Source organism: Theropithecus gelada, chromosome 20 (assembly GCF_003255815.1).
Source record: "Theropithecus gelada isolate Dixy chromosome 20, Tgel_1.0, whole genome shotgun sequence".
Taxonomy (NCBI): Eukaryota; Metazoa; Chordata; class Mammalia; order Primates; family Cercopithecidae; genus Theropithecus; species Theropithecus gelada.
Window position 1 is genome coordinate 48,853,874 of NC_037688.1, and position 14,149 is coordinate 48,868,022.

Consider the following 14,149-nt stretch of genomic DNA (forward strand, 5'->3'; position numbering starts at 1 on the left):
ATTGCACCACTGCACTCCCACCTGGACAACAGAGTGAGACTCTGTCTCAAAACAAACAAGCAAACAAAAACAGTCTCTCTGAAGCCATCTTTACCCACCCCTTGATTCCTAATACCCCCACAGTCTGGGCAGGAGCCCAAGGTGCTACCTCTCTCCCTGCTCAACTCATCCCCACGGTTCCACCCACGAGCTCAGTTCTGCTAATTGCATTACTGGTGCTGCTGCTGGAACACAGTGTTCAGGGATGAACCAACAACCAGTTTGGTGAGTGTTTCACCAGCACCCTGCAAGTGGCCTGCTGTGGAGCAGAAACCTCTGCTGGAAAGCGCCGAGCCATTTCTTCTATGCCTTCCTCTTGCTTTACTTTTCCCCTTTTTACTGGCCTCTTCTTTCCTAGAGGGTCCCATGAAGTCTTTCAGTTGTTGTTCATAATCTAAGCCCCTCAAGCATAGAAAAGGAACCGGATATATATTTATCACATGCTATGTGCCTGACATGCTGTGCCAGATGCTTCATATCTAGATCTCATTTAATTTCATAGCAATTTATTAGGTAAAAAAGGCAGAGAGCTCACAGCTGAGAAAACTAAGACTGGTTAGGGAACGTGTGGAAGATTACACAGCTGTTAAGAGGGGAGCTGGCATTTGAACTCTGGTCTAATCCCAAAGTCCATTCTGACACACTTCACACTCAGAATAAACCCTATGCCTGGGCAACAGTGAGATCCCCATCTCTACAAAAAATTAAAAACAAAATTAGCTGGGCATGGCCAGGCGCGGTGGCTCACGCCTGTAATCACAGCACTTTGGGAGGCTCAAGCAGGTGGATCATGAGGTCAGGAAATCAAGACCATCCTGGCTAACACGGTGAAACCCCATCTCCACTAAAAATACAAAAAATTAGCCGGGCATGGCGGCGGGCGCCTGTGGTCCCAGCTATTCAGGAGGCTGAGGCAGGAGAATGGTGTGAACCTGGGAGGCCGAGCTTGCAGTAAGCGGAGATCGCCCCACTGCACTCCACCCTGGGTGACAAAGTGAGACTCCACCTCAAAAAAATAAAAAAATAAAAAATTTGGCCAGGCACGGTGGCTCACGCTTGTAATCCCAGCACTTTGGGAGGCTGAGACGGGTGGATCACAAGGTCAGGAGATCGAGACCATCCTGGCTAACACGGTGAAACCCCGTCTCTACTAAAAATACAAAAAACTAGCTGGGCGCGGTGGCGGGCGCCTGTCCTCCCAGCTACTCAGGAGGCTGAGGCAGGAGAATGGCATAAACCCGGGAGGCGGAGCTTGCAATGAGCCGAGATTGCGCCACTGCACTCCAGCCTGGGCAACAGAGCAAGACTCCGTCTCAAAAAAAAAAAAAAAAAAGAAAATAAAAATAAAAAATTAACTGGGCATGGTACTGCACGCCTTTAGTCCTGGCTGCCTGGGAGTCCAAGGTGGAAGAATCACTTGAGCCCGGGAGGTTGAGGCTGCAGTGAGCCGTGATCGGGCCACTGTGCTCCAGCCTGGGCGACAGAGCAAGACCCTGTCTTGAAAAACAAAGAAAGAATAAACCCTGCTGCTGCAGTATTTGTGTTTAACTTGTACCTTTGTGAGTCAGAGTCTTTTCCTTGTGCCGTTACCTGTATCCCTGGGGCTCGGGTGTGTGGAAGGTGCTGTTTCAGCTCACCCTTGTGGGTTTCCATGTGGAGTGCCTAACATTTCATTCCATCCATCGTCTGTCAACTTCCATCCATCTATTCCTTTGCTGCTGATGGCTCCTCCATCTGGGAGGCCATTTCATCTGTTTCTGAATGGCAACATCCAAGCCCAGTTCAAATGCCACCTCCGCCATTGTCTCCCTTGGATCTCATTTGCCTCCAGATTCCCAAACTTACCTTTGTTACCCTTCCCTGAAGGATTTCTTACGTTACTCCCCGTGTTACAGTAATCTGGGCATGTAATTAATTTTCCTTGTTGTGGGAGGCAGGGATTATTCTGCATTAGTACTTGAATCTCTCCAGGACCTTAAACTAGCAAGCCGCCAGCGAATACACACATCAGGGGAGCCCTTTATGGGGAAAAGGGTTTGTAAAGTGAAGATGTCTTCCTCTACTTTACATGTTAACTTTGCTTAAAAACAATATTCAGGCTGGGCGCGGTGGCTCAAGCCTGTAATCCCAGCACTTTGGGAGGCCGAGACGGGCGGATCACGAGGTCAGGAGATCGAGACCATCCTGGCTAACCTGGTGAAACCCCGTCTCTACTAAAAAATACAAAAAACTAGCCGGGCGTGGTGGTGGGCGCCTGTAGTCCCAGCTACTCGGGAGGCTGAGGCAGGAGAATGGCGTGAACCCGGGAGGCGGAGCTTGCAGTGAGCTGAGATCCGGCCACTGCACTCCAGCCCGGGCGACAGAGCGAGACTCCGTCTCAAAAAAAAAAAAAAACAAAAAAAACCAATATTCAGCTGTATGATAAATGTCCTGGTTGAGTCTAGGGTGATAGTAGGGCACTCCTAGGGAGAAATTCCTTGTGTTTTCCTTGAGAGCTTCAAATTTGTTTTTTGGGTTTTTTTGTTTTTTTTTTTTTTGAGACAGGGTCTCACTCTATCACCCAGGCTGGAGTGCGGTGGTGTGATCTTGGATCACCGCAACCTCCACTTCCCAGGCTCAAGCGATTCTCCTGTCTCAGCCTCCCGAGTAGCTGGGACTACAGGCATGCGCCACCATGCCTAGCTAATTTTTGTATTTTTAGTGGAAACAGGGTTTCACCATGTTGACCAGGGTACTCTCGAACTCCTGACCTCAGTTAATCCTCCTGTCTTGTCCTCCCAAAGTGCTGGGATTAGAGGCATAAGCCACTGCGTCTGGCAAGAGAGCTTCGAATGTGGGGAAGTGAAGAGGCACCAATGAGGGCAGGCAGTGGAGAACAGGCTGCTTAGGTAAAAGGCCCCCCAGACCCCACGTATTCGACTGTCCAGATGGGGCCCAGCAGAGTGGTGAGCTGTGTCCTTTGACTTTTATCACATGCTGCAGCTTTTCTGAGGCCACCACTTGTGCTCCCAAGTCCCTTTATGTTTGTTCTGATCAACGAAGGCCATCACTCCTCCTGTGTTCACCACTGGGGATGAGGGAGACCTTGGCCATAATGGCAGTCCTCCCTCCCTGGGACCCCAGTCAGTTCAGAGCACCTATTTCCCATCACACCCAAGTCAGACAGATGCTAGAGCCCTTCAGCAGAGAACGGGTGTGGGCTGGGATGACTCACCTGCTCTGTGGCCGCCTACAGTGCAGCTTAAAGCCCTTGGGAATCAAAACACTTCCTTAGGACAGGCACAGAGGCTCTCCTTAGAGACAGCAGTTTGGGTTCCTGCTTTTGCAAATGCCTGTCACCATACTGATGTTTCAAAGTCCAGGTCAGTGAGGAGCCATCCAGCTGGATGGCCATGGAGAACAGGCAGAATCAGTAGCCTCAGAAAGCAGTGCCCTGATCTGGGTATCAGATGACCCAGGTCTCACTTGGGCTCTTCCAGGAGCTCACTGTGTGTTTATAAAGGAAGATCATTCGATTTTTTTTTTTTTTTGAGATGGAGTTTCGCTCTTGTTGGCCCAGGCTGGAGTGCAGTCGCACGATCTTGACTCACTGCAACCTGCACCCTCCGGGTTCAAGCGATTCTCCTGCCTCAGCGTCCTGAGTAGCTGGGATTATAGGTGCATGCCACCACACCTGGCTAATTTTTGTATTTTTAGTAGACAGGGTTTCACCATGTTGGCCAGGCTGGTCTCGAACTCCTAACCTCAGGTGATCCACCTGCCTTGACCTCCCAAAGTGCTGGGATTACAAGCGTGAGCCACCACACCTGGTCTAAGAGCATTCATTCTTTAAGTTTTTTTTTTTTTTTTTGAGACAGAGTCTTGTTTTGTTGCCCAGGCTAGAGTGAAGTGATGCCATCATGGGCTCAAGCGATCCTCCTACCTCAGCCTCTTTAGGAATCTGGGACTACAGTCCCACCACACCTGGCTAATTTAAAAAAAAAAAAAAAAAATTTTTTTTTTTTTTTTTAGGAGTAGGATGTCACCATCTTGCCCAGGCTGGTCTCCAACTCCTGGGCTCAAGCGATCCTCCTGCCTCGGCCAACCAAAGTGCTTGGATTACAGGAACGTGCCACTGCACAAGGCTTAAACTTTTTTTTTTTTTTTTTTTTCTGGGTCCCCTGACTTCTGCTGTGATAACTAAGGACAGAGAGGGTTATGAGAAATCCAAATCTATCCCTCACCATGATGGTCTCTCAGTCTCTGTAAATGAATACAAGTCAGGGTAATGAATGTAATACTGCACTAAGGTGTTTTGAAGTATGGAAGAGAAACTAATATCCTAGGGGAAGTGATTGAGTCAGGTTAGATTTAATTGAAGAGATGACATTTGAGCTAGCCCTTGAAACTGGAATTCCTTTGGCCGATTGTAGTAAGTCTGTTGCGTCTCTGGGGAATATTGTCAGAGGAATGTAGAAGAGGGTGAGGGTGAAGAGAGACAAGATTTGAAGGTCCGTCTGGTCTCAGGAGTCAAGGGCCTTGGTAGAACATGTGAACTTCAGACCTTATCCTGAAGGCAGCAAGACGTGATCAGATCTGTGTTGTAGAAAGATCACTGTGGCTGCAACGTGGAGGATGAATTAAAAGGGTCAAAGATGAAGAGAGAGACACCAATTACAAGAAGGTTAGACTATTACAGGAAAGTTTGAGGACCTCAACTAGGGTATTACAGAAGAGAATTGCTCTAGATAATCCCTAAAACCAAAGTTTTATGCTCCTGAACCCACCAGTGCTTTGGTGTTTTCTTTTTTTCTTCTTTCTTTCTTTATCTCTCTCTCTGTTTCTTTTTTTTTTTTTTTTTTTTTTTTGAGATGGAGTCTCATGCTGTTGCCCAGGCCTGAGTACAATGGTGCAATCTCGACTCACTGCAACCTCTGGCCTCCTGGGTTCAAGTGGTTCTCCTGCCTCAGTCTCCCAGATAATTGGGATTACAGGCACACGCCACCACACCCAGCTCATTTTTTTTTGTATCTTTTTTTTTTGGGACAGAGTCTCGCCGTTAGTCAGGCTGGAGTGCAGTGGCGTGATCTCGGCTCACTGCAACCTCCGCCTCTTGGGTTCAAGCGATTCTCCTGCCTCAGCCTCCCGAGTAGCTGGGACTACAGGCATGTGCCACCATGCCTGGCTAATTTTTTGTATCTTTAGTAGAGATGGGGTTTCACCATGTTGGCCAGGCTGGTCTCAAACTCTTGACCTCGTGATCCACCCACCTTGGCCTCCCAAAGTGCTGGGATTACAGGCGTGAGCCACCATGCCCGGCTGCTTTGGTGCTTTTCGTACCTGCCTCCTCCCACCCTACTCCTAGCTGATTGTCCTGATTGCTTGCTCATGACCCATCCTTGGGGGACGGTGACCTGTTTGTGTTTTGAACCAATCCAATTTCCCTGTTTATCTGTTCTGTTCATCCCTGAAGTCTTACTTCAGATGAGACTCAGCTCATTGGAGACCAACTAGGAGGAAGCTGTTATCTGTCTCAGAGTCCTTCCCACCCCCACCTCCAGCCCCCTCTCTCCTCTGGCGTTGGATTTGAGGTCTTCAGATTGGTACTGGCGTCTATGCCATCCTTCCCATTACTCTTTCCAGGAGGAAAGATGAGACACCAGGTCTCATTGGAAGATGTTGATGAACAGGAAGTAGGAAAATGGTTTAAAGACTGAGTTTCTGACCTTGGTCTAAGAGCAGAAGGTGAGATACAGGGCAGTCATTGAGCCAGTCTGAGTACCTTGACCTAAATTTAGACCATTTCTATAAAATGTAATCCAAAAACCAGAAGTACATCCCTTCTTCTAATTCCTTCACTGTTTCTGTTCCTGGCCAAGGTTACACATCCTGCCTCTTCTTGCTCTTATTGTTTGTAAAACAGTCATCTTGTGATTCTTTTTTGTTTGTTTGTTTATTTGTTTTTGAGAGAGAGTCCCGCTTTGTCACCCAGGCTGGAATGCAATGGCATAATTTCGGCTCACTACAACCTCTGCCTCTCGGGTTCATGAGATTCTCCTGCCTCAGGCTCCCACCACCACGCCTGGCTAATTTTTGTATTTTTAGTAGGGACAGGGTTTCACCATGTTGGCCAGGCTGGTCTTGAACTCTGGACCTCAGGTGATCCACCCCACTTCGGCCTCTCAAAGTGCTGAGATTATAGGTGTGAGCCACCGTGCCCTGTCCATCTTATGATTCTTAGACCTGTAGACTTTAGCAGTCAACAAATAGATTGGGAGTGCCTATGGTGTGCCTAGCCTGATAGTAGCTGCGACAGGATAGATACACCCCCTGGCTATGTTCTCAAGGAATCAGGAGACTGGTGTTTTAGAGTAGTTGGGAAAGCAAAACACAAGAGCTAATTATAGAAAAGAAAATGAGAGTAGTTAAAAGGGTGTTTAGAATTTGGTGATACAGGCCGGACACGGTGGCTCATGCCTGTAATCCTAGCACTTTGGGAGGCCAAGGTGGGTGGATGGCTTCAGCTCAGGAGTTTGAGACTAACCTGGGCAGCATGGTGAAATCCTGTCTACAAAAAATACAAAAATTGGCCAGGCGCAGTGGCTCACGCCTGTAATCTCAGCACTTTGGGAGGCTGAGGCAGGTGGATCACCTGAAGTCAACAGTTCGAGACCAGCCTGGCCAACATGGTGAAGCCTTGTCTCTACCAAAAATTCAAAAAAAATTAGCTGGGCATGATGGCATGCGCCTGTAGTCCCAGCTATTTGGGGAGGCTGAGGCAGGAGAATCACTTGAACCCAGGAGACTGAGGTTGCAGTGAGCCAAGATCGCACCACTGCACTCCAGCCTGAGTGACAGAGGGAAACTCCATCTCAAAAAAAAAAAAAAAAAAATTAGCCAGGCTTGGTTGCATGTGCCTGTGGTCCCAGCTATTTGAGAGGCTAAGGTGGGAGAATTGCTTGAGCCCAGGAGGTTGAGGCTACAGTGAGCCGTGATCGCGCCACTGCACTCCAGTCTGGGTGCTGGAGCAAGACCCTGTTGCAAAAAAGAAAAAAAAAAAAAAAAAAAGAATTTGAGGCCAGGCGCAGTGGCTCATGCCTGTAACTCAGCACTTTGGGAGGCTGAGGTGGGCAGATCACGAAGTTAGGAGTTCAAGACCAGAATGGCCAACATAGTGAAACCTTGTCTCTACTAAAAATACAAAAATTAGCCGGGTGTGGTGGCATGTGCCTGTTGTCCTAGCTACCTGGGAGGCTGAGGCGGGAGAATTGCTTGAACGCTGTTGCACTCCAGCCTGGGTGACAGAGTGAAACTCAGTTCCAAAAAAAAAAAAAAAAAATTAATGGTACAGGCTGTAGATACTGCAGAGCCCTAGAAAAGGGAGCAAGTGGCTGGGCGCAGTGGCTCATGCCTGTAATCCCAGCACTTTGGGAGGCCAAAGCAGGCAGATCACTTGAGGTCAGGAGTTTGAGACCAGCCTGGCCAACATGGTGAAACCCCACCATCCCTACTAAAAATACAAAAAATAGCCAGATGTGGTGGCACACGCCTGTAATCCTAGCTACTTGGGAGGCTGAGGGAGGAGAATCTCTTGAACCTGGGAGGAGGAGGTTGCAGTGAGCTGAGATGGTGCCACTACACTCCAGCCTGGGCAACAGAGTGAGACCCTATCTCAACAAAAGAAAAAAAAAAAGGAGCAAGTGGTGTCTAGTTGTTTCTAGGTGTCTTGGGTTTCCTCAAGTTTGGAGTTGGATCCACCTAGATCTAGCCTGAGGGTCTGAGCTGGATCCCAGCTAGTCTTAGTGTGGTGTTGGGGGCCAAGCAGCACTTTATGTGGCCTTCCTGGGGAGACATCCCTATCATCCAAATGTTTATGCTCTTTTCTCAGTCTGCATCTTCGTACTCATCAAGAGTCCCTATTCATCCTTCACGGCCCAGCCCAAATGCCTATTTTTTCATGAAGACACTTTTTTCTCATCAGTTAGGATTGTTGCTGTCTTCTGTGTTCCTCTGCAGTGCTTTGTTTACAACTTTATTGTGATATTTATTTTATCTCATCATGTATTTATGAGTGTTTTCATCTGTTCCACAAGACTGTGAGCATCTTGTTAGCAGGGACTATATCTGATTCATTTCCCTAACTCCTGATGACTAGCTTAGAGTGTTATTCTGTTCAGAAAATGTTTGCTAAACGAGTGAACAGATTCTATTCCCTCTGGTATTTGAGTCCTAAAGAATCAGTTCTAGGCTGGGCGCCATGGCTCATGCTTGTAATCTCAGTGATTTGGGAGGCTGAGGCAGAAGGTTCCCTTGAGGCCAGAAATTTGAGGCCAGAAATTCGAGACCAGCCTGGGCAACAAATAAAACAATACAAATAATAAAATAATAAAAATACAAGAAATAAAAATTTAAAAATCAGCAGTGTGTTGGCCAGGCGTGGTGGCTCACACCTGTAATCCTAGCACTTTGGGAGGCTGAGGCGGGCGGATCACAAGGTCAGGAGTTTGAGACTAGCCTGACCAACATGGTGAAACCCCATCTCTACTAAAAATACAGAAATTAGCTGGGCATGGTAGTGCATGCCTGTAATCCCAGCTACTCATGAGGCTGAGGCAGGAGAATGGCTTGAACCCAGGAGGCGGAGATTGCAGTAAGCCAAGATCACACCACTGCACTCCAGCCTGGGCGACAGAGCGAGACTTTTATCTCAAAAAGAAAAAAAAAAAAAAAAAAAAATTAGCTGGGTGTGGTGGTGCATGCCTGTAGTTCTAGCTACTCAGGAGGCTGAGGTGGGAGGATCCCTTGGCCCAGGAGGTTGAGGCTGCGGTGAGCTATGATGGCCCCACTGCACTCCCGCTTGAGTGGGTGACAGTAAAGTAATCCTAAAACCAGAAGGGAGAAGGGTTGTTTGTAGGGCCAGTTTTTGGCAAAGGAACGCATAGTGAGATTAAAAGTCATTTTAAGTAGGACTTGTGTGGACACACAAAAGAAGGGTGTCAGTCTTCTTTTGGTTTTGACCCTTTAAGACCAAAGGAGCAACAGTAGAATGTGAGTGCTGGGAAGGCCTCCTCTGGTGTATGGAAACAGCATTGGAATCAGAATCGGGGATTAGTTCTGATACAATCTCTGGTGACATTATTTGCTTTGTTAACCTGATGAGATTGTTCTGAGAACCAAGTGACATAAGAAAGATGTGAGTTCTTTGAACTCTTAGATCATCAGCTACTAAGGTCAGCTTGAGCTTGGCCCATCTCCATTTGAATTCAGATCTAGTCCCAAGAGTAGATCCAAGTGGTAAAAAGAGAAGAACACTGTGTGACTTGGGTAAATCCCTTCTAGTCTGTGAGCATCAGCTTTCTTATTTGTGAAACAGAGATAATAATCTCTACCCCACCTAGGCCGGGCGCGGTGGCTCATGCCTGTAATCCCAGCACTTTGGGAGGCTGAGGTGAGTGGATCACAAGGTCAGGAGATCGAGACCATTCCTGGCTATCACGGTGAAACCCCGTCTCTACTAAAAATACAAAAAAAAAAAAAAAAAAAATTAGCCGGGCATGGTAGCGGGTGCCTGTGGTCCCAGGTACTCAAGAGGCTGAGGCAGGAAAATGGCGTGAACCCGGGAGGCGGAGCTTGCAGTGAGCCGAGATCACACCACTGCACTCCAGCCTGGGCAACAGAGCAAACTCCGTCTCAAAAAAATAACAATAATAGGCCGGGCGCGGTGGCTCAAGCCTGTAATCCCAGCACTTTGGGAGGCCGAGACGGGCGGATCACGAGGTCAGGAGATCGAGACCATCCTGGGTAACACGATGAAACCCCGTCTCTACTAAAAAATACAAAAAAAAACTAGCCGGGCGAGGTGGCGGGCGCCTGTAGTCCCAGCTACTCAGGAGGCTGAGGCGGGAGAATGGTGTGAACCCGGGAGGCAGAGCTTGCAGTGAGCTGAGATCCGGCCACTGCACTCCAGCCTGGGGGACACAGCGAGACTCCACCTCAAAAAAAAAAAAAAATAATAATAATAATAATCTCTACCCCACCTAATTTCTTGGGCTCCTTAGGAGGATTAACTGATAATGAATATGACACTGCCTTGTAAACTATAAGGGCCTGTGCAAATGCTATGCATTTATTTTTAATTAATTAATTTATTTTTAAGGCAGAGTCTTGTGCGTCACCCAGGCTGGAGAGCAGTGGCGTAATCTTGGCTCACTGCAACCTCTGTCTCCTGGGTTCAAGGGATTCTCGTGCCTCAGCCTCTTGAGTAGCTGGGATTACAGGCACCTGTGATTACAGGCACCTGCCACCTCCCCCAGCTAATTTTTGTATTTTTAGTAGAGACAGAGTTTCACCATGTTGCCCAGGCTGGTCTCAAAATCTTTGACCTCAAGTGATCCACCTGCCTTGGCCTCCCAAAGTGCTGGGATTATAGGCATGAGCCACTGTGGCCTGGATTTAGTTTTTAATCTGTGTTTGAGGGCTCTGAATGAAATTTGCCAAGGCTGTTGCACATCTAGACAGTGACGTCATATACATGTTATTGAGGTCCAGGGTGGGGCACAGAAGACAGACCCAGAGTCGTGGGGGCAGGGAAGAACATAGAAGGGAGCCCCACCTGTTGTCTGCCTGGAGAAGGCCTGATTCTGTTGTCACTCATTTGTCTGACTTGAGGAAATTTGGTTTCCGGGTTTCCAAACTGTCACAGACTCCACCATGACCTCTGTGATCAGGGGTCACTTTGATTGAAGCTCTAGAGTAAGGGTCACTCTAGTTTTTTTCTCTGTCTCCAGGGTTGAGCTTGGTGCATGGACACAAGAGACATTCAGGATAAGTTTGTTGTTGAACAAAATACAAGTAATGCATTTGTGAGACCTCATTCTTACTTCCTTTGTTTTACAAAGTCAGTTGCACATCAGCCTAAAAACCCAGGACATGATTCACAGAAATGGAGCTTGAAAGCATGATTGGTCAATATTAATCAAAGGCCAAGCGACCGGGCACGGTGGCTCACAGCTGTGATCCCGGCACTTTGGGAAGTTGAGGCGGGTGGATTGCCTGAGCTCAGGAGTTCACGACCAGCCTGGGCAACAGGGTGAAACCCTGTCTCCACTAAAATACAAAAAATTAGCTGGCCATGGTGGTGTGCACCTGTAGTCCCAGCTACTTGGGAGACTGAGGCAGGAGAATTGCTTGAACCCAGGAGGCAAAGGTTGCAGTGAGCCAAGATCACACGACTGCACTCCAGCCTAGGTGGCAGAGTGAGACTCCGCCTCAAAAAAAAAAAAAAAAAAAAAAAAAATCAAGCTTCAGAAATGGCATGTTACCATCCAAGCGTTTTGTGAATCCCGGGAAGTCAGAAAGCCAGAGTCTGATGGGAAAGGCTTTCTGTCTGCCTGTGGCCAGGCAGTTTTTGAACCCCTTCATTGGTCCTGCTGGCCACAGGAGCTGAAAGAAAATGGCGGAATCAGCAAATATTTATTGTGTGCCTGCTCTGTGTTGGGTGCTTTGGAGAATAAGAATAAGGTCAAGTCAAAGAGGAGCAGAGAATTCCTGCCTACAGGCAGTGTTTGCCCAGGGCCAAGGGAGTGGGAGATACTCAGTGACAGAGGACCCACTGGGGCTGGGAAGGCTTCTAGAGGGGAAGGAGATGTGTGAAGAAGACATAGTTAGTCGTGGAGACTCACCTCTGCCCATGAAATGTCTGGTTTTGGTAACTGGCCCCAGTTAGGAGACTATATTAGTTTTCTATTGCTGTGTAACATATGCCCACACAATGTGGCAGCTTAAACCAGCGTCCATTTATCATCTCACAGTTCCGTAGGTCAGAAGTCCAGGCAGGCTCTACCGGGCCCTCTGCTCAGGACCTGGAAAGGCTGAAATCAAGGTGTGAGCTGGCCAGGCACTCATCCAGAGGTTCCAGGAAAGAACCCACTGCCGAGCTCACGGAGGTGGGGTCTATTCCATCCTTTCAGCTGTAGGATGAGGCCCCAGTTTCCCTGCTGGCTGTCCTCAGGGTGCTGCTCTCCACTCCTAGAGGCCACTCTCTGGTCCTTTCCTCCATTTCCAATCTAGCAACAGTGCATCAAATCCCCCTCCTATTTTGAGTACCTGACTTCCTCTTCTGTTACCACCTGGAGAAAATAGTCTGCTTTTTAAAAAGAAAATTTCGGCTGGGCACGGTGGCTGATGCCTGTAATCCCAGCACTTTGGGAGGCTGAGGTGGGTGGATCACCTGAGGTCAGGAGACCAGGCTGGTCAACATGGCAAAACCCCATCTGTACTAAAAATACAAAAATTACCCAGGCGTGGTGGTGTGCACTTGTAGTCCCACCTACTTGGGAGGCTGAGACAGGAGAATTGCTTAAACCCGGGAGGTGAAGGTTGCAGAGAGTCAAGATCTCGCTACTACACTCCAACCTGAGTGAGAGTGAGACTCCATCTCAAAAAAAAAAAAAAAAAGGTGGAATCCAAGATGATCAGCAAGTCTGGAGCATGGGGAAGAAGATGGCAGGATCATTAATAGAAATATAGTCATGCGTCGCTTAATGATGGGAATACGTATGTTCTAAGAAATGCATCATTAGGTGATTTAGTCATTGTGCAAACATCACCGAGTGTACTTACACAAACCTAGATGGCACAGCCTACTACACACCAATGCTATATGGCGAGCAGTTCAAACCTGTACAGCAGGCTACTGTGCTGAATACTGTAGGCAACTATAACATAATGGTATGTATTTGTGTATCTGAACACATCTAAACATAGAAAAGGTACAGAAAATATACTGTATTATAACCTTATAGAGCCACTGTTGCAGGCTGGGCGTGGTGGCTTATGCCTGCAATCCCAGCACTTTGGGAGGCTGGAATGGGCAGATTGCTTGAGTCCAGTAGTTTGAGACCGGCCTGGGCAACATAGTGAAACCCCTGTCTCTACAAAAAATACACAAATTAGCTGGGCGTGGTGATGCATGCCTATAGTCTCAGCTACTCGGGAGATTGAGGTGGGAGGATTGCTTGAGCCTGGGAGGTCGAGGCTGCATTGAACCGAGAGTGTGCCACACTGCATTCCCACTCCAGCCTGGGTGACAGTGGGAACCTGTCTCAGGAAAAAAGAAAAAGAAGAAAAAAAAAAAAACCACCGTTGCATATGCGGTTCATCATTGACTAAAATATCAGTATCCAGTGTGTGACTGTAAACCCCAAGGCTAATTCCGCGGTGACAGGAAGGGCACCTAGTTTCTGTGTGGATTTCAAATATTCTGTATCCTCAGGCTTTGTTAATCCATGTCTTCTGCCTTCAGAGAAGTCAGTTCCCCCAGCAAGGAGCGGTCAGGGCCACCCAGCTTTATGCCTTGACTCCTGGTTACTGTTTTGAGGCCTAGGAACAGCTGAGACCCTGCAGGTGTTAAGACCCAAACAGGGTGAGGGTGAGGGGGTCAGAATCACCACCAGCCGATGTCAGCATGTGGAGCTGAATACAGAGACCCCTCGTGGCCAAATGTTCTGGGCAGCATCCATGTGCAGGTGGGACTGACTTTTTGGACGCTGCCTGGGAGCTCACACAGACGGTCACACTGCGATGTCGGTGGGGCTGTGAGCAGTCATCGCACCTCCCAGCTGTTCCTCCAGGACAGTCATTTCTGGGCATATCTGCTGGCAAATTAGATCATTGGTCATTTATATTTTTCTTTCCCTATCTCTCTCTACCCATTCTGTTTTCAGCAGGTGATGATAATAAAGGTGCTTTCATGGAAAATATGGGATCTCTGTAAAGAGAAGATCCCGTTCTGCGAGTATGGCTTGCTAAGTTGGGTAATTTATCTGTTGACACGCTTCTCAGTCACTTTTTCACCTTGGTTTCTCCAGATGGCTGGGGCTTGATCACTCACAGGAGGAGGGAACTTCTTTGTGTTCTGTTCTTGCACTATTTGGAGAGTTACCATCTCAACAATGCCAACACCCCTAAAACAACAGTCAACATCAGACACGTAATCAAGAGCTTCAGCGGGAAGGATGGCCAAGTTGGATGCTTTCCATCAGGGCCATTCTAGCTGTGATTCTCTGTGCAATGGGAGTCTGGTTGAGAGGGACATCAGAAAGATGACAGCGAGGAAGGAACCTTTTATACT